The sequence below is a fragment of the Aythya marila genome (genome assembly GCF_965140915.1).
Source record: "Aythya marila genome assembly, chromosome: 11".
Lineage (NCBI taxonomy): Eukaryota > Metazoa > Chordata > Aves > Anseriformes > Anatidae > Aythya > Aythya marila.
The window spans coordinates 21,985,511-22,013,396 of record NC_139052.1 but is presented as its reverse complement, the minus strand read 5'-3'; the positions used below and the strand labels follow the sequence as shown (position 1 = coordinate 22,013,396).

The window sequence follows — 27,886 nt, the reverse complement described above, 5'->3', positions numbered from 1 at the left end:
AAAATTAGGATGCTTAAAACCCAAAGCCCTAACACAAAACATTAGGATGCTCAACACCATAACCCAAAAAACTAGGATGCTCAAAACCCTAACCCTGGAGAACCTAACCTGAAAAAAAAAAAAAAAAAAAAAAAAAAAAAAAAAGGATCTTAACACACTAACCCTAAGTAACTGACCAAAAATAAAACCCTAGGACCCTAACCCTAAAAAACATAGCAACACTCCATCCCAAAAAAAAAAAAAAAAAAAAAAAAAACCTCTAAAACACTAAAACACTAACCCTGAAACCATTAAAACCCTGTTAAAACTCCAACCCAGTTATACACCAGTTACCTCCCTTAAGGGATATAGAGGAGCTCTCTCAGATACGGCAGTACTACTTCTCGTGCATGCAGCCGGTGGTCGGTCTCATTCTCGTGCTGATGGTGTTGAAAGCTGGGGCAATGGTGGTACTGCTGGAGATACCACAGCCACCGGAGGTGGATTGTTAGGATATGGAGATGGTAGGTTATCCAACGGCTCCCGTTTATTATCTTTTCCTTTTTCCTGTTCTTGTTCTTCTTCAAATTTCTTATCTGCTTTTAGTGTAAATATTGAGGCTGGAAAAGGACATGAAGTCCTCCTGATCCATAATCCTGCATAATCACTTTCTTCCCAGCAAAAAGGTTCCCTCGAATTAACATGTGTATTTAAGGCCTGACAAATACAGTCTTCAAAGGATCCAAAAGCAGGCTGGAAGATATGTGGTGTTAAAGGCTCCTTTGGCCATTCTATCACACAATACTGGACCGTTTTTTATTTACTTTTTCCTTTTCTGGGGCCCCTCTCATTCCAATTTCTAACCGTTATTCCTAATGGACTTTCTGGTGGTATGTCTGGTAATTTGCTCCCTTTCTTCTGGTCCCTGGTCTTCGATTTTGTCTGACCCATCTAGGAATGTTACTGTGGCAATTCCCACAGCCCTTGGTTACCTTAATAAGAGTGTCTTACGGAGGATTTAAGATCTATCACCCACCCACAAATCCTATAGGAATCCCTTCGTTCCTTCACTGGCCAAGTCCCTAGCAGGAGATTGGAACCGTGGTTAGAAGACCTCCACAATCGCTTCGGAACTGAATTCCGTCTCAGTCACACTCTTACACACACAGGCAACCGAAACCCACCCAACAGAACAGTATACGCTTTAAACGCTTATGACTCCATTGTCTTCATTCAGATCTTCACACGCAGAATTACGGGCAAAATATAGTGCTGCAGCCAGCAAGGGAACTGAAAAAAAATCAAAACCTTTGCTTACCTTTATTCAGGTTCAAGATGCCATTAGTCCCGACCTGACTCGAACAGCAGCCACCAAATGGTGGGGCGCCTCTCCTAGATAAAGTAAGAATTCAGGAACCAAAGCCCTCCCGGACAAGCCCCCAGTTGTCATACATGACTGGGTCCCAAATTGGATTGCAATTAAATTTTACAATTTATTAAATGAATAGAGGTAAACAAGCAGTTGTGCGCAAACAGATATACTGTGACAGCTGCCCTTCAGCACGTGCCCAGAGGCAGACTGGATGTCTTTGCCTAAACAGTCCGGACAATGTATTAGTACACCCATGCACTGCCACGTTAGCTGTCATCACTAACTGCCAGGCAGGACAGCTCCAGACCAAACACATACACACACAGGCACGCCACAAACACTAAAACAAAACACACAACACAAGGCACAAGAAAAAGTGAGTCCCAGAGGGAAGCCCTATGGCAACAGCAAGTCAGAACAGGTGCTCTGCAGCAGACCCCAGGAGAGACTCAACAATCAGTCGCATCGCACCCGAAGGCTGCCGCACACTCTGAGAAACCAAACCTACCAGTCCTGAGCAGCTCCCCACCTCCTCCTGCCAACCACGCTCAGCACACACACTATTTGCCCCTAAAAAAAACAAAACCTTAGAACATACACACACGAAAAAAAAAACATCTGAGATCCATAAATGCCAAAAAGACGTGCACGCACAGCAGCCCCTGCAGAGGTAATCACAGACTTACCCTTTGCAGAGGAAAGAGCAGACTCTGATAGAACCCTGCTCAGGCTCTTGGTAACGCTGCATCTAAACTGCCAAGCCACATGTAGCATGAAATGAAGCTGGTTTTAGTCCCCTGGAAAATTACACAAGTAGGTTTGTACATCTAGAGATTAAAATATAGCTCAAAAAACAGAAGCGTATCCCACCATCACAAAGAACAGTGAGCCAGCAACCTCTACTAAATATCCCTCTGTTAATTGAATTCCAAGGACTTGTAAATCCAGAAATCCATAGACTTCAGCCTGCCTAGAGAACCCTGCAGCTGACTGAAGGAAAACAAAGCACTTACCCCAAAGAGCAGCCTAGGCAGAAGGAGCTCTCTGATGCCATGCCTGGGGCTCATATACCATTTGGCCCTGACCAGCACCCAAACCCAATCACATTGTAAAGGGGAGGGACAAAGCACAAGGAAGTAGGAGCAGAGCAGGAGCAGCAAATTTTCATTTTCTTTTTTTTTTTTTTTTTTTTTTTTAAATCTGCTTTACCTGAACAACATGCAGAGTACAAGAGACCTGGGGTGTTTCTAGAAGCAACAATCCCCATGCTTTTGCTGCAGCTTTTAATATTAAAAGGACAACACAACCAGTCAAGTAACTGGAACTTTTTCAAATGGAATTACGTCAAACAGGTTCATCATCACTTGCAAAAACAGAGAACCAGCATTCACTAGCATGCCAGAGCTAATACCCACCTCCTGCACAACGCTCACTACTACTAATGCAACATATCATTGTGCAATACCTCTCTGTTCCTGGTTCCTTTAACTCACCTGCTCAGTAGCTCCAACTGAGAAATGTGCCCGGTCAGCGCCACGCTGAAATGTGCCCGAACAGACTTATTCTTCAGTGATGAAGAAGGTGACCCTGCTCAGTCTCTTGGCAGTACTGCACTTATGTGGTCAAGAAACCGTACCCCACGGTTTCCCAAAAACAACGTACCTGGCAACCCCTCATAAACATACCTCAAATATGTGAATTCCATGCACATAAAGCCTAGAAGGCTTTATGGTCTAAAGACTCGACAGACAGCAAACACACAGGCAAAAGCTCCAGAAATATAACAAACCGCCCCTAACCCTGAGAAAGGCCACTGCTTATATGCCCAATGCTGCCATTTTCAGATACATGCTCACACAGGGAGCCTCCATGATACATTTCTCCTAAACCCTGCTCCATCACTTTGCCACCAAGGTTGTGACTTTGATAAGATTTGACATATAGGCAAAGACTCACAAAAAGCCCTGTAATTCTGCAAAAATCATAAGGGACCCAGAAACACAAAGCAAACACACAAAATAACATCGCCATACTATCCGTAAAACTGCTGTAATAACTACTCACCTGAGGAAGTGCTGCGTGCAATACAGGCACCTACTACTTAGATTGCTTTACTATGACAGATCCTACCAGTTGCCACCTCGAAAAGATATGCGTACCGGTTTCTACTTGAAAATGCATCAGTCCATAGACTCTGACCCACCTAAAGAACCCTGCAACTGACTGAAGGAAAAACAAAGCACTTACCCCAAAGAGCAGCCCAGGCAGAAGCAGCTCTCTGATGGCACACCTGCAACTCAGTTACTATTAGGTCCCACCTGGAACCTGAAGCCAATCACATGGGAAAGTGCAGGGGGAAAGCACAAAAAAAGCAGAAAGAAGAGGAACAGCAGCTGTGGTTTTATTACCTTATTTATATGGCTTAGCTCAACAGCATGCAGAGTGCAGACATGAGAACTGGGGTGTTTCTAGAAGCTACAATCTGTTGTCGACGGAAGGAAGACACAGACGCTCAATATGAGTGAACAGTGAACTTCAACTTTAATGGATAGCTCAGTCGCCTTTTATCTAGTTTGAACATAATCAACTCATACATATTGCAAAAACTAAGCTCAGGATTGGCTAACACTTTCCTATCTTGTCAGTTAGTTCCTCCCTCTTTTAGCTACCGTCCCGCCTTAGGGACTTTCCCAACCACACAAGGGCATCGTGTCCTTGGGCCTGATTGGTTCTCAACCGGCTGCGCACGTGCCCAGGCTCATATGAGTTGAGTACGGTACCTCCCCTAGCCCATGACCTCCTAACTGCTCAACATCCACGTGTCCTACCTCACTTAACCATTCCTCCACAATTCCCCCGTTTTTATTTTGTGCTACAAATACCTTCTCTGTGAGTTGCTCTAGTTTCTTAGTTAGGCAGTTAAAGGTTACATATGCAGCAATTATAATCAATATAATTATAAGTAGAAAGCAAAGTCCCTCTTTAACTAACAAAACCCATCCACCCATGTTCCCAAAAACAGATTTAAGCCAACCTTCAAACCAACTATCTTGTACTACAATTTTTTGTGTATGATCCCTTAACCATTTCAACTGGTCGTGAATTGACTGACCATGGTCGGAAAGATTAAAGCAACACATTCCTTCTACATCTTCACACCCATGTCCCTGAGCCAAGAACAAGAAATCAATACCGGCCCTATTTTGCAGCACAGCGTGCCTTAGGCTTTCCGTGTCTTGCGACATTTCAGAAAGAACTTGTGTGGTTACATTTGACTGTTTAACAGCCCAACAAGCAAGCTTATTTATGCTAGCCAAAGCGTGTGCAGTTCCTACAGTCAGAAAAAGATCCATTAAGCAGAGTAATACGGGCAGAGTATGGTGCTAACATTTCACTCAGTTCCTTTGGATCCCCTATCGGGACCCCAAACAAGCATGTTCTGAAAGGGTACATAACATAACACAACTATACAACTTAACCCTAATAACACTACAATTACTGTAAGCACTTAATGGTAACACAATTAATAGTAAGTAACACAACTTAGTAGTAACACACTTAAACCTAATCACTTGATGGTGATCAAAGGCTGTTCTTGATAGTCGTCGAGGTGTCACAGCCCACGTCATTGTCAGAATGATTATCAGGAACCTCTTCCTGGTCGTCTTCGGCATGTGCAGATTCTAAAGCTGCTTCAGTCCACTTTGCAGTGATCCACTGGGTACCTGTTTCTGGCACCACTTCAAAATCTCTATAACATTTTATAACATTTTTGCAAGTAACCCTTTAACCACATTTATCACAATACTACATGCAATGATGATTGACACCACAGTGAACAAAATCCTTAATCCCTCTTTGACTAATCCCAGTAACCATCTATGCATTGTTTCAAACAAATCAGTGAACCATTGATTGAAAGGATTGATACCATATTGACTCTCTTTCTCATGTGCTCTTTCAAGAAAGTAATGGATTTGTGAATTGACTCATTACAATCAAAAAGTTTTAAACAGTACGTTCCCTTAAGTTTCTCCAAGTGGCTACTTCGCACAATGACTCCATACTTGTGAAACATGATTTTGCTCGACCAGTACTAATTTCCTATGATTTCAGCCTGCACTATGGCAATAAATGCGCTCTCACTAACACAGTACACAGCACACTCACACACCCAGAGGCCTCTGGCACATCTCACTCTCAATCATACCACAACCTCAATCATACCACATGAATATAATTTAGAATGATAAGCAAACAAACAAGTATTGCCTCTCATTGTGTTCCTCGTGAAGTGACTTGCAACACTTTGTTTTAAAACCTTACCCTTACACAAATACTTTCAACACAAAATACCTGGACATTTAAGAATAACACATACAATTATTAACACTCCAGTTAGTATCCCTTTTTCATTGCAAGGTAAACCTCTTATAAAAAGAATGCCAGAGAGAAGCAGTACAGCCGCCGCTGCTTCCATGGTTACATCAGACAGGCTGCAGGGTCCTGATGTCCGTCCCTCTGCTCTGTGCCGACTCGCCACACGGTGAGGGTCAGCTGCCGTTCGATTCCGCGGAACTCCGAGCGCAGCACTGCTCGTGGCGGTGACTGAGGGGGGGGGAGGCTCCCACTGCCCCGTAGCCCCCTGAGGCAGCGTTATCGTTCTCACTGAAGGCGGCAGTGGGCAATCCCCAGCTCCAACACTTCCCGGCAATCCCAGTCGCTCTGTAGCAGCAGTAGCGACTCTCTGCTCAGCCTGATGTATAACTAAGGCGTTAGTGACTGCTCTCCAAGGCTTCAATAATTTTTTAGCAGCCTTATTTTCATTAATAACTTCATCAAACAATTTGTCCCCAAATTTACGCCACTCTGTTTGTTCAAAAACTGTATCAGGATTGATAAAACAACCCTGCATTACTCCATATGCTAATAATCCTGGTAAATCCTTTTTGCAGTCTATATCTGAAGTGATCCGCTTTTCTAAAAAGCATTCGAGCAAAGCATACGCCGCTTGTCTCTCCATACCTTTATATACGTTGGTTGCAGCCTTTGCAAAGACCTCGGCGGCGCTTCTCCGGCGGGACCCTTTATAGGCTCATCCCGGGTGCGGGGACTCCCTTCCACCTTCCGAGCTGTGGGTGCGGGGACTCCAAGTTTTCGTCCCTTTCACCTTTCAGACCTCGGCGACGCGTGACCGGCGGGATCCTCTCCCGGGTGCGGGGACTCCACGTCCCTTTCACCTTCCCGACGCGGGTGAGGGGATTCTTGTCCCTTCCACCTCCTGGGCTGCGTTGCAGGACCGGTTCCTCCCTTATTCCGTCCAACCGTGGCCCAGGATCACCGCCAGCAGTGTCCAAATCCCGTTCAGATCGGTCCCTGTTCGGGCGCTATTTGTTGTCGACAGAAGGAAGACACAGACGCTCAATATGAGTGAACAGTGAACTTCAACTTTAATGGATAGCTCAGTCGCCTTTTATCTAGTTCGAACATAATCAACTCATACATATTGCAAAAACTAAGCTCAGGATTGGCTAACACTTTCCTATCTTGTCAGTTAGTTCCTCCCTCTTTTAGCTACCGTCCCGCCTTAGGGACTTTCCCAACCACACAAGGGCATCGTGTCCTTGGGCCTGATTGGTTCTCAACCAGCTGCGCACGTGCCCAGGCTCATATGAGTTGAGTACGGTACCTCCCCTAGCCCATGACCTCCTAACTGCTCAACATCCACGTGTCCTACCTCACTTAACCATTCCTCCACAACAATCCCCATGCTTTTGCTACAGCTTTGAATATTAAAAGGACAAAATGACCAAGCAAGTAGCTGATTTTTTTTTTTTCATCTGGAATTAGCTCAAGCTTTTATTTACATAGAAAGAAAAGTCTAGGAGCAGAACTGATTACATGCCAAAAAAGAACTCAATTCCATTCCACTCACAGGAAAAATCACTTACTTCAGTAAGCTGAGAACCAAAAGGCTATGCTGATGTGTTAAAACACATTACAGGACACTGGGGCCAGGCCCTCCGCTGCACCCACTTAAAATCCATCCCTACACTCACCAAGGTGCAACCCCAACCAAAACACAGACACAGCATTTCAGCTTCAACACAGTTTTGGGAACTGGTAGAAAGGACACCTCATCCTCAGCAAGGTGTGCTCAGGCTACACAGGACAGGGCTTTGGGCACCTCTTTGCCTACCAAAGAAGGCAGCCATCAGCACCTGCTATGTTCCGATTCTAAAGACTAACATCACAGCCCACATTGCCTGGGACACCTGATAAACAGAAGAGAAAGCAGCCATACCGTTTTCAAGCCGTCCCTGCATGTGTTGCTCCTTGATGATCTGCAACCTCTTCTCAAATCCTCAACTGCTTCTGTGGAGAGCCTGCCATGGCACCTGCAAAGCAAGATGGATACCCTTCGCAGTCACCTCGTGCTACTTGGCAGTTCTGCTCCAATCCAGCTCACAAACAGCCCGCCCTTCTCGTGCTGCTCTTTAGAGTGCAGCTTGGACCCTCTGAGCCTGTGCGACTCACCTGTGAAACAAAAAGAAAAGCATAGGCCTAAGCAGCATCCAAAGCCACAGCACAGCTAGGACAGTTACTCTCATCTGCTCCCTTACCTCTGCTCCCTCACCTGCCCTCGAGGCAGATGCTTCCATCTGCTCTCTTAAGCCCGCTACAACACACCTCTGAAATATAAACAGGATTTTTACTGTATTTTGTGTAGTTAACTAACTGCAGTGACAACTGCACCCCTAAAGTGCCTGCTACATCTGTTCATCGCTCACCTTGCCGAAAGCAGCTATGCTCAAGTCCCACGTTGTACACTGTGTTGCAGCTTTAACAAATGAAAACAGTCACAATATAATCATTCAGCGGCCTGCATTAGCACCCATCCCTCAACAACAGCAGGGACCCCATTTACAAATTATTTTTTCAAAACAGCAGCCCCATTACCTCAGCACCTCAGAAGTAGATCAAGCCTGTCACTGAGCTGCCTACCCAGTGCTGAACAGTTCCAGATGGAGCTCTTTCCTGTGACAGGTTCCAAAAGGTTTACACTCTACTGGGGATAGGAAAGAAATAAGAATAAACATTTCAAAACCCCATATCTGTAACCTTTCAAGATTCAACAGACCTCCTCAAGCACACCGTTCAAGCGCTTATGCGAGCAGCTGCTCACAAGCAGATATACTCTCCCACCTCCACATCTGCCAAACACCACAGAGATGACTGTGCCAGCTGCCCTTCAGTACGTGCCCAAAAGCAGACCGGATGTCTTCGCCAAAACAGTCCAGACAATGTATTAGTACACCCATGCACTGCCACGTTAATCACTAACTGCCAGGCAGGACAGCTCCAGACCAAACACATACACACACAGCCACGCCACAAACACTACAAAACACACAACACAAGGCGCAAGAAAAAGAGACCCCCGGAGGAAAGCCCTATGGCAACAGCAAGTCAGAACAGGTGCTCTGCACCAGACCCTAGAGGAGACTCAAATGTCATGACACGCGACTGGAAGCAACTGCCAGAACTGGGATGATGGAGGCCTAAAAAGCCTGCCTTCAAGACAACAGACCAGAAGGATGGGGACTGAAAACCCCATAAGACAATGCTTAGGAATTCAATTCCCAACAAGAGCTCCTGATGCGGCCCAGATGACTTCTGCAAGAGTGAGGATTGAAACAGACGCGATCTCAAACCGAATATGATGCACGAGACCTGAAACAGACCTGCTCTTTAAGCAGTGACTGCAACACAAGAAGTGCTCGGATCAGAGTCATGATGACAAAACAAGCACTGAGGCCCTTCAGCACCACTACCAAGTTGCCTGTCTAGTCAGTCCAGTGTCAAAAGCTAGGAGGATATCAAGACCCGAGAAGCACAGAACAGACATCGCAGAAGCAACACAAGACAGACGAACAGAAGGAAACTGTCCTGCCTGGCACACGCACTCACGCTACAAAATAATCCCACTTCTTCTATTAGCCTGGTGACCCAGCCACAAGCAGCCTGAACGTGACCCAGCCTGAACCACCCTCACCGTGGAACCAAGTCTATTCAGCCAGCTGGCTCCATGCTGCTCTGGCTCCCAGCTCCCATTAGCCACCCCAGATATGCAAATACCAGGTGCCCCCCAACTTAGCTCTCAGGTTGCTGCATGGTAAAGTCCCTCCGCCTCAAGAAATGCACAGGCACCGATTGTCATCTTAGTCAATTGCCAGGCTCATCATCAGCTGCAAAAACAGAGTAACAGCATTCACTAGGACGCTGGCCCCATTGCTCACCTTCTCCACAATGCTGACTACTGCTAATGCAACATACGATTGTGCTCACGTGTTCCTCTCTGAGTCCAAGCTCCAACAGTGCAGCCAGTATCATCCACACCACCTGGGAAAACAAAGGGATTAAATGATCGTTGCGTTCACAAGTCACCCAATGGTGTTGGTTTTTTTTTGTTCTTGTTATTGTTGTTTTGTGTGTGTGTTTCCTGTATTTTTTTTTTTAAATCTGCTTTAGCTCAACAGCATGCAGAGTGCAAACAAGAGAACTGGGGAGTTTCTAGAAGCAACAATCCCCATGCTTTTGCTGCAGCTTTGAATATTAAAAAGACAATACGACCCAGCAAGTAACTGGAACTTTCTTACCTGGAATTAGCTCAAACTTTTATTTACGCAGAAAGAAAAATCTAGGAGCAAAACAGATTATACACCAACAAAATTGATTCCATTCCATCCCCAGAAAAAAAATCACATACTCTCATCCCCTCCTGTACCTCAGCCGCTTGCCTGCCCCACGTGGCAGATGTTTCCATCTGTTCTCTTTACCCACTTATAGCACCTCTAAAAGCCCAACTGGAATTTTACTCTATTGGATGTAGGAAAATAACTGCAGTGACAACCGCGCCCCAAAAACAACAGTTACCTCTGCTCATCATGCACCAGAGTCACTGCAGAGGCAGCTCGGGTCAAGACGTCCTGCACTGCGCACTGCGTTTCACCCTCAACAAAGGAGAAAGACAAGCAGAAGATAAACATTCAGCTGACAGCAGTACCACCCATCCCTCAACAACAAAAGGGACCCCATCTTTAGTTTTATCCTTTCAAAACAGCAGGCCACTTGCCTCTGTACCTGCAAATTAGGTCCAAGCTTGAAAGGAGCGGCCAGCATCACCCACGCCACCTGGGAACACAAAAGGACACAATGACCACTCTTCTTGCGAGCAACCACCTGCCACACTGCTCCTCTATCCCAAACAGCCTCACTTCGGACCCTCACAGGGAAACACCTGAGCGTCTTCCCTTCGCTTCGGATAAGGGATGACCAGGCTGACAACACTCACCTTCCCTCAGAGCTTTGTGACATGAGGATTTCCCTTCCCTGTCCACGACTGCTCAAAGCACCTGTAGAGACAAGAGAAAAGCACACTCTGAGGCACCTCACAGCCACAGCGTACCTGCTGCAATACCACCTCTCTCTTCCCAGCTCCGGTACTTCAGCTGCTCACCAGCTCTAACTGAGATTCTTTGCTCACAGTGCCACAGCAAACTCCACCCGGGCCACACAACACACACTACACAAGCTACAATGGCTAAGACACACAAGCTGCAACGTTCCCGCCCAACAATCAGTCGCATCGCACAGGAATAATGCCACACACTCCTCAAAACCAAACCTACCAGTCTTCAGCAGCTCCCCACCTCCTCCTACCAACCACGCTCAGCAAACACACTATTTGCCCCTGAAAAAAAAAAACCAAAAACTTAGAACATACACACACACAAAAAAAAAAAAAAAAAACAGCTGAGGTCCACAAATGCCAAGAAGACGTGCACACACAGCAGCCCTGGCAGGAGTAATCACAGACTTACCCTTTGCAGAGGAAAGAGCAGACTCTGATACAACCCTGCTCAGTCTCTTGGTAATGCTGCACCTACGCTGTCAAGCCACACATAGCATGTAATCAAGCTGGTGTAACTCTCCAGGGGACTAAAACAAGTGTTTTTATACATGTAGAGATTAAAATATGGCTCAAAAACAGGAGCATATGTGACCATCCCAAAAAACAGTGAGCCAGCAAACTCTACTAAATATCCCTCTATTCCAAGCACTTCGAAATCTAGAATTCCAACCACTTAGAAATCTAGAATTCCATGGACTCCAGCCTGTCTAGAAAACCCTGCAACTGACTGAAGGAAACACAAAGCACTTACCCCCAAAGAGCAGCCCAGGCAGAAGGAGCTCTCTGATGGCATGCCTGGGGCTCATATACCTTTTGGCCCCACCCAGAACCCAAACCAAATCACCTGGGAATGATGAGGGGCAAAGCACAAGAAAGTAGAAAGAGAGCAAGAGAAGTAACTGTGGTTTTTTTCTTTCTTTTTTAAAAATCAGCTTTATCTCAAAAGAATGCAGAGAGCAGACAAGATATCTCTGGTAATTCTAGAAGCAAAAATCCCTTTTTGCTTTCTCTGCAGGTTTTAATATTGAATTGACAATATCACCAAGCTAGTAACTGAAACTTTCTCAACTGGAATTAGTTTAAACAGACTCATCCCCATCTGTAAACACAGAGAACCAGCATTCACCAGCATGCCAGCCCTAATACCCACCTCCTGCACAACACTCACTACTACTAATGCAACATACCATTGTGCAACACCTCTCTGTTCCCAGCTCCTTTACCTCACCTGCTCAGTAGCTCCAACTGAGAAATGGGCCCGGGCGGCGCCGCGCTTAAATGGGCCCGGGCGGCGCCGCGCTTAAATGGGCCCGGGCGGCGCCGCGCTTAAATGGGCCCGGGCGGCGCCGCGCTTAAATGGGCCCGGGCGGCGCCGCGCTTAAATGGGCCCGGGCGGCGCCGCGCTTAAATGGGCCCGGGCGGCGCCGCGCTTAAATGGGCCCGGGCGGCGCCGCGCTTAAATGGGCCCGGGCGGCGCCGCGCTTAAATGGGCCCGGGCGGCGCCGCGCTTAAATGGGCCCGGGCGGCGCCGCGCTTAAATGGGCCCGGGCGGCGCCGCGCTTAAATGGGCCCAAACAGACTTATTCTCTAGAGATAAAGGAGGTGATCCTGCTCACTCTCTAGGCACTACTGCACTTATGTAGTCAAGGAACCCTTCCCACGGTTTCCCAAAAACAACGTACCTTTTCTTTTTCTTTATATCCTTTATTTACATAGAAAGAAAATCTAGGAGCAGAACTGATTACACGCCAAAAAAAAAAAATCAAATCCATTCCACTCGCAGGAAAAATCACTTACTTCAGTAGGCTATCTGAGAACCAAAAGGCTATGCTGATATGCTGGGTCAAAACACACTAGAGGACACTGGGGCCAGGCCCTCCGCTGCACCGGCCTAAAACCCATCCCTGCACTCACCAAGGTGCAACCCCAACCCAAACACAGACACAGCATTTCAGCCTCAACACAGTTTTTGGAACTGCTGGAAAGCAGGCTTCATCCTCAGCGAGGCGTACTCAGGCTGCACAGGAGGGGGCTTCAGGCACCTCTTTGCCTATTAAAGAAGAACACCATCAGGAACTGCCACACCAGACAACCTTTTTCCTCTACAACACCTTTCTCAGGAACCACGCAGCATTCCAGCGACCTGCTTTCCTCCTACTCTAAAGGATATCTCAGCCCACCTTGTCTGTGGCACCTCATAAACTGGAGAGAAAGCAACTGCAGCAGCAAAAGCCACAGCACCCTTAGCACCCTTAGGACAGTTACTCTCATCGCCTCCTGTACCTCAGCCGCTGGCCTGCCCCACATGGCAGATGCTTCCATCTGTTCTCTTCACCCACTTATAGCACCTCTAAAAGAGTAACTGAAATTTTACTCTATTGGTTGTAAGAAAATAACTGCACTGAACCGCACCCCAAAAATAACAGCTACCTCTGCTCATCACGTACGAGTCACTCCAGAGGCACCTCGGGTCATGACATCCTGGACTGCACACTGCGTTTCAGCCTGAACAAGGGAAAACAGTCACAAAATAATCATTCAGCTGCCAGCATTAGCACCCATCCCTCAACAACAGCAGGGACCCCATTTACAATATTATCGTTTCAAAACAGAAGCCCCCATACCTCAGCACCTCAGAAGTAGATCAAGCCAGTCACCGAGCTGCCTACAGAGCGCTGAACAGTTCCAGAAGGGGCTCTTTCCTGTGACAGGTTCCTCCAAAGGTTTACACTCTACTGGGGACAGGATAGAAATAAAAATAAAAATTTCAAAACCCCATATCTGTAAGCTTTCAAGATTCAACAGACCTCCTCAAGGATACCATTCAAGTGCTATGCGAACAGCTGCTTGCAAGCAGCTCAACTGTCCCCCCAACCCCCAACATCTGCCAAACACCACAGAGAGGACTGTGCCTGCTGCCCTTCAGTACGTGCACAGAGGCAGACTGGATGTCTTCGCCAACACAGTCCGGACAATGTATTAGTACACCCATGCACTGCCACGTTAGCTGTCATCACTAACTGCCAGGCAGGACAGCTCCAGACCAAACACATACACACACAGGCACGCCACAAACACTACAAATAAAACACACAACACAAGGCGCAAGAAAAAGTGACCCCCCAGAGGAAAGCCCTATGGCAACAGCAAGTCAGAACAGGTGCTCTGCACCAGACCCTAGAGGAGACTCAAATGTCACGACATGTGACTGGAAGCAACTGCCAGAACTGGGATGATGGAGGCCTAAAAAGCCTGCCTTCAAGACAAGAGACCAGAAGGATGGGGACTGAAAACCCCATAAGAAGACACTTAGGAAATCAATTCCCAAGCAGGAGCTCCTGATGCGGTCCAGATGACTTCTGCAAGAGTGAGGATGGAAACAGACGCCATCTCAAACCGAATACGATGCACAAGACCTGAAACAGAACTGCACTTTAAGCAGCGACTGCAAGACAAGAAGTGCTCAGATCAGAGCTATAACAAATCAAGCACTGAGGCCCTTCAGCACCGCTACCAAGTTGCCTGTCTGGTCAGTCCATTGTAAAAAGCTAGAAGGATATCAGGACCCGAGAAGCACAGAACAGACGCTGCAGAAGCAACACTACAAGACAGACGAACAGAAGGAAACTGTCCTGCCTGGCGCACGCACTCACGCTACAAAATAATCCCGCTGCTTCTATTAGCCTGGTGACCCGGCCACAAGCAGCCTGAACGTGACCCAGCCTGAACCACCCTCGCAGTGGCACCAAGTATTTTCAGCCAGCTGGCTCCACAGTGCTCTGGCTCCCAGCTCCCATTAGCCACCCCAGATATGCAAATACCAGGTGCCCCCCAACTTAGCTCTCAGGTTGCTGCATGGTAAAGTCCCTCCGCCTCAAGAAATGCACAGGCACTGATTGTCATCTTAGTCAATTGCCAGGCTCATCATCAGCTGCAAAAACAGAGTACCAGCATTCACTAACACACCAGCCATGATGCCCACCTGCTCCACAATGCTGACTAGTACTGATGCAACGTACAATTGTGCTCACCTCTTCCTCTCCGAATCCAAGCTCCAACAGTGCAACCAGTATCATCCACACCACCTGGGAAAACAAAGGGATTAAATGATCGCTGTATTCACAACAAATCACCCAAAGGTGGATTTTTGTTGTTGTTTTTTGTGTGTGTATATTTGTTTTTTTGGTGGTGTTTTTTTTTTTTTTTTTTGAAATCTGCTTTAGCTCAAAAGCATTCAGACTGCAGACAAGAGAACTGGGGTGTTTCTAGAAGCAACAATCCCCATGTTTTTGCTGCAGCTTTGAATATTAAAAGGACAATACAGCCCAGCAAGTAACTGGAAATTGCTTAACTGGAAATAGCTCGAACATTTTTTTTTTTTTTTTTTTACATAGAAAGAAAAATCTAGGTGCAGAACAGATTATACACCAAAACAATCAAACACCAAACAATCTTCCCTTCGCTTCAGATAAAGGATGACCAGGCTGACAACACTCACCTTCCCTCAGAGCTTTGTGACATGAGGATTTCCCTTCCCTGTCCACGACTGCACAAAGCACCTGTAGAGACGAGAGAAAAGCACACTCTGAGGCACCTCACAACCACAGCGTACCTGCTGCAATACCTCTCTCTTCCCAGTTCCTTTACTTCAGTTGCTCAACAGCTCTAACTCAGATTCTTCGCTCACAGCGCCACAGCAAATTCTGCCCGGGCCACACAACATACGCTACACAAGCTACATTGCTTAGGACACACAAGCTGGAACGTTCCCGCCCAACAATCAGTCGCATCGCACAGGATGGATGCCGCATACTCCTAGAAACCAAACCTACCAGTCCTGAGCAGCTCCCAACCTCCACCTGCCTACCACGTTCAGCACACTAACTGTTTACCCCTCAGAAAACCAGAAACTTAGAACATACACACACACAAAAAAAAAAAAAACAACACAACTCCACAAACGCCAAAAAGACATGCACACACAGCAACCCCGGCAGCAGTAGTCACAGACTTACCCTTTGCAGATGAAAAAGGTGACTCTGATACAACCCTGCTCAGTCTCTTGGTAATGCTGCATCTACGCTGCCAAGCCACATGTAGCATGTAATCAAGCTGGTGTAACTCTCCAGGGGACTAAAACAAGTGGTTTTAAACATGCAGAGATTAAAATATATCTCAAAAACAGGAGAATATGCGGCCATCCTAAAAAAAAAGTGAGCCAGCAGCCTCTACTAAATATCCCTCTAATTCAAGCACTTAGAGATCTAGAATTCCAACCACTTAGAAATCCAGAAATCCATAGACTCCAGCCTGCCTAAAGAACCCTGCAGCTGACTGAAGGAAACACAAAGCACTTATCCCAAAGAGCAGCCCAGGCAGAAGGAGCTCTCTGATGCCATGCCTGGGCATAATATACCATTTGGCCCCGCCCAGCACCCAAACCCAATCACCTGGGAAAGAGGAGGGACAAAGCACAAGGAAGTAGGAGCAGAGCAGGAGCAACAGCAGCTGGTTATCATTTTTTTTTTTTAATTGTTTTTTTAAAATGTGCTTTACCTGAACAACATGCAGAGAGCGGACAGGAGACTTGAGACGTTTCTAGAAGCAACAATCCCCATGCTTTTGCTGCAGCTTTTAAAATTGAAAGAACAACACGACCAGTCAAGTACTCTGGAACTTTTTCAAATGGAATTACGTCAAACAGGTTCATCATCGCTTGCAAAAACAGAGAACCAGCATTTACTAGCACGCTAGCTCTGACACCCACCTCCTCCACAACGCTGACTACAACTAATGCAACATATAATTGTGCAATACCTCTCTGTTCCCAGCTCCTTTATCTCACCTGCTCAGTAGCTCCACCTGAGAAATGGGCCCGGGCGGCGCCGCGCCGAAATGGGCCCGGGCGGCGCCGCGCCGAAATGGGCCCGGGCGGCGCCGCGCCGAAATGGGCCCGGGCGGCGCCGCGCCGAAATGGGCCCGGGCGGCGCCGCGCCGAAATGGGCCCGGGCGGCGCCGCGCCGAAATGGGCCCGGGCGGCGCCGCGCCGAAATGGGCCCGGGCGGCGCCGCGCCGAAATGGGCCCGGGCGGCGCCGCGCCGAAATGGGCCCGGGCGGCGCCGCGCCGAAATGGGCCCGGGCGGCGCCGCGCCGAAATGGGCCCGGGCGGCGCCGCGCCGAAATGGGCCCGGGCGGCGCCGCGCCGAAATGGGCCCGGGCGGCGCCGCGCCGAAATGGGCCCGAACAGACTTATTCTTCAGTGATGAAGAAGGTGACCCTGCTCAGTCTCTTGGCAGTACTGCACTTACGCGGTCAAGGAACCATGCTCAACTGTTTCCCAAATACAACTACCTAGCAACACCTCATACACATACTTCTAATATGTCAATTCAAGGACATCAAGACTAGAAGGCTGCAAGGTCTAAAGACTCAACTGACAGCAAACACACAGGCAAAAGCTCCAGAAATACAATAAACTGTCCCTAAACCTGAAACAGAATACCCCTTACATGCCCACTGCTGCCATTTTCAGATACACGCTCACACAGGGAGCTTCAATGATACATTTCTCCTAAACCATGCTCCATCACTTTGCCACCAAGGTTGTGACTTTGATATGATTTGACATAAAGGCAAAGACTCACAGAAAACCCCGTAATTCTGCAAAAATCATAAGGGACCCAGAAACACAAAGCAAACACACAAAGTAACATCACCATACTATCCGTAACACTGCTATAACTACTACTCACCTGAGGAAGAGCTGCATGCAATACAGGCACCTACTACTAGATTGCTTTACAATGACAGATCCTACCAGTTGCCACCTCAAAAAGATAGGAGTACTGGTTTCTACTTGAAAACGCATCAGTCCATAGACTGACCCACCTAAAGAACCCTCCAAACAACTGAAGGAAAACCAAAGCACTTACCCCAAAGTGCAGCCCAGGCAGAAGGAGCTCTCTCATGGCATACCTGCAACTCAGTTACCATTAGGTCCCACCTGGAACCTGAAGCCAATCACCTGGGAAAGTGCAGGGGGAAAGCACAAAAAAGCAGAAAGAGGAGGAGCAGCAGCTATGGTTTTATTAACTTCTTTATATGGCTTAGCTCAACAGCATGCAGAGCGCAGACAAGAGAACTGGGGTGTTTCTAGAAACAAAAATCCCCATGCTTTTGCTACAGCTTTGAATATTGAAAGGAAAATACAAACAAGCAAGTAACTCCTTTTTTTTTTCCACCTGGAATTACCTCAATCTTTCATTTACAAAGAAAAATCTAGGAGCAGAATAGATTACATGCCAAAAGAAGAATTCGATTCCATTCCACTCGCAGGAGAAATCACTTACTTCAGCAGGCTATCTGAGAACCAAAAGGCTATGCTGATGTGTTAAAACACACTACAGGACACTGGGGCCGGGCCCTCCGCTGCACCCACTTAAAACCCATCCCTACACTCACCAAGGTGCAACCCCAACCCGAACACAGACGCAGCATTTCAGCCTCAACACAGTTTCCAGAACTGCTGGAAAGCAAGCTTCATCCTCAGCGAGGCGTGCCCAGGCTACACAGGACAGGGCTGCGGGCAACTCTTTGCCTACCGAAGAAGACCGCCATCAGCACCTGCTTTGTTCCGATCCTAAAGACGAACATCACAGCCCACGTCGCCTGGGACACCTGATAAACAGAAGAGAAAGCAGCCATACCGTTTTCAAGCCGTCCCTGCACGTGTCGCTCCTCGATGATCTGCAACCTCTTCTCAAATCCTCAACCGCTTCTGTGGAGAGCCTGCCATGGCACCTGCAAAGCAAGACCCTTCGCAGTCACCTCGTGCTACTTGGCAGTTCTGCTCCAATCCAGCTCACAAACAGCCCGCCCTTCTCGTGCTGCTCTTCAGAGTGCAGCTTGGCCCCACTCAGCCTGTGCGACACACCTGTGAAACAAAAAGAAAAGCATAGGCTGAAGCAGCATCCAAAGCCACAGCACAGCTAGGACAGTTACTCTCATCTGCTCCCTTACTGCTTCCCCCTCACCTGCCCTTGAGGAAGATGCTTCCATCTGCTCTCTTAAGCCACCTACAACACACCTCTAAAATATAAACAGGATTTTTACTGTACTTTGTGCAGTTAAGTAACTGCAGTGACAACTGCACCTGTAAAGTAACTGCTAGATCTGCTCATCGCTCACCTTGCTAAAAGAAGCTGCGGTCAAGTCCTGTGTTGTACACTGTGTTTCAGCTTTAGCAAATGAAAACGGTCACAAGATAATCGTTCAGCTGCCAGCATTAGCACCCATCCCTCAACAACACAAAGGGACCCCGTTTACAATATTATCATTTCAAAACAGCAGCCCCCATACCTCAGCACACCTCAGAAGTGGATCAAGCCAGTCACCGAGCTGCCTACGGAGCGCTGAACAGTTCCAGAAGGAGCTCTTTCCTGCGACAGGTTCCTCCAAAGGTTTACACTCTACTGGGGACAGGAGAGAAATAAAAATAAAACTTTCAAAACCCCTTATCTGTAAGCTTTCAAGATTCGACAGACCTCCTCAAGCACACCATTCAAGCACTATGCAAACAGCTGCTCACAAGCAGATATACTCTCCCCCCCCCCAACATGTGACAAAAATCACTGAGATGACTGTGCCTGCTGCCCTTCAGTACGTGCCCAGAGGCAGACCGGATGTCTTTGCCAAAACAGTCCAGACAATGTATTAGTACACCCATGCACTGCCACGTTAGCTGTCATCACTAACTGCCAGGCAGGACAGCTCCAGACCAAACACATACATACACAGCCACGCCACAAACACTACAAATAAAACACACAACACAAGGCGCAAGAAAAAGTGACCCCCGGAGGGAAGCCCTATGGCAACAGCAAGTCAGAACAGGTGCTCTGCACCAAACCCTAGAGGAGACTCAAATGTCACGACACGCGACTGGAAGCAACTGCCAGAACTGGGGTGATGGAGGCCTAAAAAGCCTGCCTTCAAGACAGACCAGAAGGATGGGGACTGAAAACCCCATAAGATGACACTTAGGAATTGAATTCCCAAGCAAGAGCTCCTGATGCGGCCCAGATGACTTCTGCAAGAGTGAGGATGGAAACAGACGCCATCTCAAACCGAATATGATGCACAAGACCTGAAACAGAACTGCACTTCAAGCAGTGACTGCAACACAAGAAGTGCTCGGATCAGAGCCACGATGACAAAACAAGCACTGAGGCCCTTCAGCACCGCTACCAAGTCGCCTGTCTGGTCAGTCCAGTGTAAAAAGCTAGAAGGATATCAAGACCTAAGAAGCACAGAACAGACATTGCAGAAGCAGCACTACAGGACAGACGAACAGAAGGAAACTGTCCTGCCTGGCTCACCCACTCACGCTACAAAATAATCCCGCTGCTTCTATTAGCCTGGTGACCCAGCCACAAGCAGCCTGAACGTGACCCAGCCTGAACCACCCTCACCGTGGCACCAAGTCTAGTCAGCCAGCAGGCACCATGCTCCTCTGGCTCCCAGCTCCCATTAGCCACCCCAGATACGCAAATACCAGGTGACCCCCAACTTAGCTCTCAGGCTGTTGCATGGTATAGTCCCTCCGCCTCAAGAAATGCACAGGCACTGATCGTCATCTTAGGCAATGGCCAGGCTCATCATCAGCTGCAAAAACAGAGTAACAGCATTCACTAGCACGCTGGCCCCATTGCTCACCTTCTCCACAATGCTGACTACTGCTGATGCAACATACGGTTCTGCTCACCTGTTCCTCTCCAAATCCAAGCTCCAACAGTGCAACCAGTTGCATCAACACCACCTGGGAAAACAAAGGGATTAAATGATCGTTGCATTCACAACACATCACCCAATTGTGTTTTTTTTTTGTTATTGTTGTTTTTTTTGTGTGTGTGTGTGTTTCCTTTATTTATTTATTTTTTAGTCTGCTTTAGCTCAACAGCATGCAGAGTGCAGACAAGAAAACCAGGGTGTTTCTAGAAACAACAATCCCCATGCTTTTGCTGCAGCTTTGAATATTAAAAGGACAATACGACCCAGCAAGTAACTGGAACTTTCTTAACTGGAATTAGCTCAAACTTTTATTTACATTGAAAGAAAAATCTAGGAGCAGAACAGATTATACACCAACAAAATTGATTCCATTTCATCCCCAGAAATAAATCACATACTCTCATCCCCTCCTGTACCTCAGCCGCTTGCCTGCCCCACGTGGCAGATGCTTCCATCTGTTCTCTTTACCCACTTATAGCACCTCTAAAAGGCAAACTGGAATTTTACTCTATTGGATGTAGGAAAATAACTGCAGTGAGAACTGCGCCCCAAAAACAACAGTTACCTCTGCTCATCGCGCACCAGAGTCACTGCAGAGGCAGCTCGGGTCAAGACGTCCTGCACTGTGCACTGCGTTTCACCCTGAACAAAGGCAAAACACAGGCAGAAGATAAACATTCAGCTGACAGCAGTAGCACCCATCCCTCAACAACAAAAGGGACCTCATCTTTAGTTTTAACCTTTCAAAACAGCAGGCCACTTGCCTCTGTACCTGCAAATTAGGTCCAAGCTTGCAAGGAGCGGCCAGCATCACCCACGCCACCTGGGAACACAAAAGGACAAAATGACCACTCTTCTTGCAAGCACACACCTGCCACACTGCTCCTCTATCCCACACAGCCTCACCTCGGACCCTCACAGGGAAACACCTGAGCGTCTTCCCTTCGCTTCAGATAAGGGATGACCAGGCTGACAACACTCACCTTCCCTCAGTGTTTCGTGACATGAGGATTTCCCTTTCCTGTCCACGACTGCACAAAGCACCTGTAGAGACAAGAAAAAAACACACTCTGAGGCACCTCGCAACCAAAGTGTACCTGCTGCAATACCTCTCTCTTCCCAGCTCCTGTAGTTCAGCTGCTCACCAGCTCTAACTCAGATTCTTCGCTCACAGCGCCACAGCAAACTCTGCCCGGGCCACACAATACACGCTACACAAGCTACATTGCTTAGGACACACAAGCTGGAACGTTCCCGCCCAACAATCAGTCGCATCACACAGGAAGGATGCCGCATACTCCTAGAAACCAAACCTACCAGTCCTGAGCAGCTCCCATCCTCCTCCTGCCTACCACGTTCAGGACACTGTTTACCCCTCAGAAAACCAGAAACATAGAACATACACACACACAAACAAAACAAAAAGAACAGAGCTCCACAAATGCCAAAAAGACACGCACACACAGCAACCCCGGCAGCAGTAATCACAGACTTACCCTTTGCAAATGAAAAAGGGGACTCTGATACAACCCTGCTCAGCCTCTTGGTAATGCTGCATCTACGCTGCCAAGCCACATGTAGCATGTAATCAAGCTGGTGTAACTCTACAGGGGACTAAAACAAGTGGTTTTAAACATGTAGAGTTTAAAATATAGGTCAAAAACAGGAGAATATGCGGCCATCCCAAAAAAAAGTGAGCCAGCAGCCTCTACTAAATATCCCTCTATTTCAAGCACTTACAGATCTAGAATTCCAACCACTTAGAAACCCAGAAATCCATAGACTCCAGCCTGCCTAGAGAACCCTGCAACTGACTGAAGGAAACACAAAGCACTGACCCCAAAGAGCAGCCCAGGCAGAAAGAGCACTCTGATGCCATGCCTGGGGCTCATATACCTTTTGGCCCCGCCCAGCACCCAAACCAAATCACCTGGGAAATGGGAGGGGCAAAGCACAAGAAAGTAGAAATAGAGCAAGAGAAGTGGCTGTTTTTCTTTCTTTTTTAAAAACAACTTTATCTCAAAAGCATGCAGAGAGCAGCCCAAATATTTGCAGTGATTTTAGAAGCAAAAATCGCCTTTGGCTTTTTCTGCAGGTTTTAATTTTGAATTGACAATATCACCAAGCTAATAACTGAAACATTTTGAACTGGAATTACTTTAAACAGGCTCATCCCCATCTGTAAACGCAGAGAACCAGCATTCATTACCATGCAAGCCCTAAAACCCACCTCCTGCACAAAGCACACTACAACTAATGCAACATACAGTTGTGCAATACCACTCTGTTCCCAACTCCTTTATCTCACCTGCTCAGTAGCTCCACCTGAGTAATGGGCCCGGGCGGCGCCGCGCCGAAATGGGCCCGGGCGGCGCCGCGCCGAAATGGGCCCGGGCGGCGCCGCGCCGAAATGGGCCCGGGCGGCGCCGCGCCGAAATGGGCCCGGGCGGCGCCGCGCCGAAATGGGCCCGGGCGGCGCCGCGCCGAAATGGGCCCGGGCGGCGCCGCGCCGAAATGGGCCCGGGCGGCGCCGCGCCGAAATGGGCCCGGGCGGCGCCGCGCCGAAATGGGCCCGGGCGGCGCCGCGCCGAAATGGGCCCGGGCGGCGCCGCGCCGAAATGGGCCCGGGCGGCGCCGCGCCGAAATGGGCCCGGGCGGCGCCGCGCCGAAATGGGCCCGGGCGGCGCCGCGCCGAAATGGGCCCGGGCGGCGCCGCGCCGAAATGGGCCCGGGCGGCGCCGCGCCGAAATGGGCCCGGGCGGCGCCGCGCCGAAATGGGCCCGAACAGACTTATTCTTCAGTGATGAAGAAGGTGACCCTGCTCAGTCTCTTGGCAGTACTGCACTTACGCGGTCAAGGAACCATGCTCAACTGTTTCCCAAATACAACTACCTAGCAACACCTCATACACATACTTCTAATATGTCAATTCAAGGACATCAAGACTAGAAGGCTGCAAGGTCTAAAGACTCAACTGACAGCAAAACCACAGGCAAAAGCTCCAGAAATACAATAAACAGTTCCTAAACCTGAAACAGAATACCCCTTACATGCCCAATGCTGCCATTTTCAGATAATCGCTCACACAGGGAGCTTCAATGATACATTTCTCCTAAACCATGCTCCATCACTTTGCCACCAAGGTTGTGACTTTGATATGATTTGACATAAAGGCAAAGACTCACAGAAAACCCCGTAATTCTGCAAAAATCATAAGGGACCCAGAAACACAAAGCAAACACACAAAGTAACATCACCATACTATCCGTAACACTGCTATAACTACTACTCACCTGAGGAAGAGCTGCATGCAATACAGGCACCTACTACTAGATTGCTTTACAATGACAGATCCTGCCAGTTGCCACCTCAAAAAGATAGGAGTACTGGTTTCTACTTGAAAACGCATCAGTCCATAGACTGACCCACCTAAAGAACCCTCCAAACAACTGAAGGAAAACCAAAGCACTTACCCCAAAGTGCAGCCCAGGCAGAAGGAGCTCTCTCATGGCATACCTGCAACTCAGTTACCATTAGGTCCCACCTGGAACCTGAAGCCAATCACCTGGGAAAGGGGAGGGGAAAGCACAAAAAAGCAGAAAGAGGAGGAGCAGCAGCTGTGGTTTTATTAACTTCTTTATATGGCTTAGCTCAACAGCATGCAGAGCGCAGACAAGAGAACTGGGGTGTTTCTAGAAACAAAAATCCCCATGCTTTCGCTGCAGCTTTGAATATTGAAAGGAAAATACAAACAAGCAAGTAACTCTTTTTTTTTTTTCCACCTGGAATTACCTCAATCTTTCATTTACAAAGAAAAATCTAGGAGCAGAACAGATTACATGCCAAAAGAAGAATTCAATTCCATTCCACTCGCAGCAAAAATCACTTACTTCAGTAGGCTATCTGAGAACCAAAAGGTTATGCTGATGTGTTAAAACACACTACAGGACACTGGGGCCAGGCCCTCCGCTGCACCCACTTAAAACCCATCCCTACACTCACCAAGGTGCAACCCCAACCCAAACACAGACACAGCATTTCAGCCTCAACACAGTTTTGAGAACTGCTGGAAAGCAAGCTTCATACTCAGCGAGGCGTGCCCAGGCTACACAGGACAGGGCTTTGGGCAACTCTTTGCCTACCAAAGAAGACCGCCATCAGCACCTGCTTTGTTCAGATTCTAAAGACTAACATCACAGCCCACGTTGCCTGGGACACCTGATAAACAGAAGAGAAAGCAGCCATACCGTTTTCAAGCCGTCCCTGCATGTGTTGCTCCTTGATGATCTGCAACCTCTTCTCAAATCCTCAACTGCTTCTGTGGAGAGCCTGCCATGGCACCTGCAAAGCAAGACCCTTCGCAGTCACCTCGTGCTACTTGGCAGTTCTGCTCCAATCCAGCTCACAAACAGCCCGCCCTTCTCGTGCTGCTCTTCAGAGTGCAGCTTGGCCCCACTCAGCCTGTGCGACACACCTGTGAAACAAAAAGAAAAGCATAGGCTGAAGCAGCATCCAAAGACACAGCACAGATAGGACAGTTACTCTCATCTGCTCCCTTACCTCTGCCTCCTCACCTGCCCTCGAGGAAGATGCTTCCACCTGCTCTCTTAGGCCAGCTACAACACACCTCTGAAATATAAACAGGATTTTTACTGTACTTTGTGCAGTTAAGTAACTGCAGTGACAACTGCACCACTAAAGTAACTGCTAGATCTGCTCATCGCTCACCTTGCTAAAAGAAGCTGTGGTCAAGTCCTGTGTTGTACACTGTGTTTCAGCTTTAAGAACTGAAAACGGTCACAAGATAATCATTCAGCGGCCAGCATTAGCACCCATCCCTCAACAACAGAAGGGACCCCATTTACAAATTATCGTTTCAAAACAGCAGCCCCCTTACCTCAGCACCTCAGAAGTAGATCAAGCCAGTCACCGAGCTGCCTACCGAGTGCTGGACAGTTCCAGAAGGAGCTCTTTCCTGTGAGCAGTTCCTACTAAGGTACACACTCTGCTGGGGACAGGAGAGAAATAAAAATAAAAGTTTCAAAACCCCATATCTGTAAGCTTTCATGATTCAACAGTGCACCGTTCAAGCATTATGGGAGCAGTTGCTCGCAAGCAGCTCAACTCTGCCAAATCCACATCTACCAACCTCCAGAGATGACTGTGCCAGCTGCCCGTCAGTACGCGCCCAGAGGCAGACTGGATGTCTTTGCCAATACAGTCCGGACAATGTATTAGTACACCCATGCACTGCCACGTTAGCTGTCATCACTAACTGCCAGGCAGGACAGCTTCAGTACTTTGTGCAGTTAAGTAACTGCAGTGACAACTGCACCTGTAAAGTAACTGCTAGATCTGCTCATCGCTCACCTTGCTAAAAGAAGCTGCGGTCAAGTCCTGTGTTGTACACTGTGTTTCAGCTTTAGCAAATGAAAACGGTCACAAGATAATCGTTCAGCTGCCAGCATTAGCACCCATCCCTCAACAACACAAAGGGACCCCGTTTACAATATTATCATTTCAAAACAGCAGCCCCCATACCTCAGCACACCTCAGAAGTGGATCAAGCCAGTCACCGAGCTGCCTACGGAGCGCTGAACAGTTCCAGAAGGAGCTCTTTCCTGCGACAGGTTCCTCCAAAGGTTTACACTCTACTGGGGACAGGAGAGAAATAAAAATAAAACTTTCAAAACCCCTTATCTGTAAGCTTTCAAGATTCGACAGACCTCCTCAAGCACACCATTCAAGCACTATGCAAACAGCTGCTCACAAGCAGATATACTCTCCCCCCCCCCAACATGTGACAAAAATCACTGAGATGACTGTGCCTGCTGCCCTTCAGTACGTGCCCAGAGGCAGACCGGATGTCTTTGCCAAAACAGTCCAGACAATGTATTAGTACACCCATGCACTGCCACGTTAGCTGTCATCACTAACTGCCAGGCAGGACAGCTCCAGACCAAACACATACATACACAGCCACGCCACAAACACTACAAATAAAACACACAACACAAGGCGCAAGAAAAAGTGACCCCCGGAGGGAAGCCCTATGGCAACAGCAAGTCAGAACAGGTGCTCTGCACCAGACCCAAGGAGAGACTCGAATGTCACGACACACGACTGGAAGCAACTGCCAGAACTGGGGTGATGGAGGCCTAAAAAGCCTGCCTTCAAGACAAGAGACCAGAAGGATGGGGACTGAAAACCCCATAAGACGACGCTTAGGAATTCAATTCCCAACAAGAGCTCCTGATGCGGCCCAGATGACTTCCGCAAGAGTGAGGATGGAAACAGACGCCATCTCAAACCGAATATGATGCACAAGACCTGAAACAGAACTGCATTTCAAGCAGCGACTGCAAGACAAGAAGTGCTCGGATCAGAGCCACGATGACAAAACAAGCACTGAGGCCCTTCAGCACCGCTACCAAGTCGCCTGTCTGGTCAGTCCAGTGTAAAAAGCTAGAAGGATATCAAAACCCGAGAAGCACAGAACAGACATTGCAGAAGCAGCACTACAGGACAGACGAACAGAAGGAAACTGTCATGCCTGGCGCACGCACTCACGCTACAAAATAATCCCGCTGCTTCTATTAGCCTGGTGACCCAGCCACAAGCAGCCTGAACATGACCCAGCCTGAACCACCCTCGCAGTGGCACCAAGTATTTTCAGCCAGCTGGCTCCACGCTGCTCTGGCTCCCAGCTCCCATTAGCCACCCCAGATATGCAAATACCAGGTGCCTCACAACTTAGCTCTCAGGTTGCTGGATGGTAAATTCCGTCCGCCTCAAGAAATACACAGGCACTGATCGTCATCTTAGTCAATTGCCAGGCTCATCATCAGCTGCAAAAACAGAGTACCAGCATTCACTAGCATGCTGGTCATGATGCCCACCTTCTCCACAACGCTGACTACTGCTGATGCAACATACAACTATGCCCACCTGTTCCTCTCCAAATCCAAGCTCCAACAGTGCAACCAGTATCATCCACGCCACCTGGGAAAACAAAGGGATTAAATGATCGTTGCATTCACAACAAGTCAGCCAATGGTGTTTTTTTTGTGTGTGTGGTTTTTTTTTGTTATTGTTGTTTTTTTTGTGTGTGTTTCCTGTATTTATTTATTTTTTAGTCTGCTTTAGCTCAACGGCATGCAGAGTGCAGACAAGAAAACTGGGGTGTTTCTAGAAGCAACAATCCCCACGCTTTTGCTGTAGCTTTGAATATTAAAAGGACAATACGACCCAGCAAGTAACTGGAACTTTCT

The 27,886-nt window shown here is 48.0% G+C and overlaps 3 long non-coding RNA genes across 4 annotated transcripts; all 3 read right to left on the bottom strand.

Moving 5' to 3' along the window:
* Positions 1-3,822: 3,822 nt before the first annotated feature.
* On the bottom strand, positions 3,823-9,474 carry LOC309882476. Its single transcript, XR_014318292.1, has 4 exons — positions 8,312-9,474; positions 8,143-8,192; positions 7,656-7,749; positions 3,823-6,738 (listed from the first exon to the last, which is right to left on the bottom strand). It is a non-coding gene; the product is annotated as an uncharacterized lncRNA (long non-coding RNA).
* A 21-nt stretch (positions 9,475-9,495) lies between these two features.
* Positions 9,496-14,118, bottom strand: LOC309882477. Of its 2 annotated transcripts, XR_014318293.1 has the most exons (10): positions 13,451-14,118; positions 13,257-13,331; positions 11,236-11,302; positions 11,044-11,105; positions 10,707-10,767; positions 10,496-10,546; positions 10,289-10,365; positions 10,012-10,052; positions 9,689-9,754; positions 9,496-9,600 (listed from the first exon to the last, which is right to left on the bottom strand). It is a non-coding gene; the product is annotated as an uncharacterized lncRNA (long non-coding RNA). The 2 variants fall into 2 exon arrangements; XR_014318294.1 differs by lacking the exon at positions 10,012-10,052.
* Positions 14,119-18,580: 4,462 nt separating this feature from the next.
* On the bottom strand, positions 18,581-22,231 carry LOC309882062. The gene is made up of 7 exons (XR_014318230.1): positions 22,112-22,231; positions 21,599-21,659; positions 21,388-21,438; positions 21,181-21,257; positions 20,590-20,643; positions 19,185-20,489; positions 18,581-18,759 (listed from the first exon to the last, which is right to left on the bottom strand). It is a non-coding gene; the product is annotated as an uncharacterized lncRNA (long non-coding RNA).
* Positions 22,232-27,886: the final 5,655 nt, after the last annotated feature.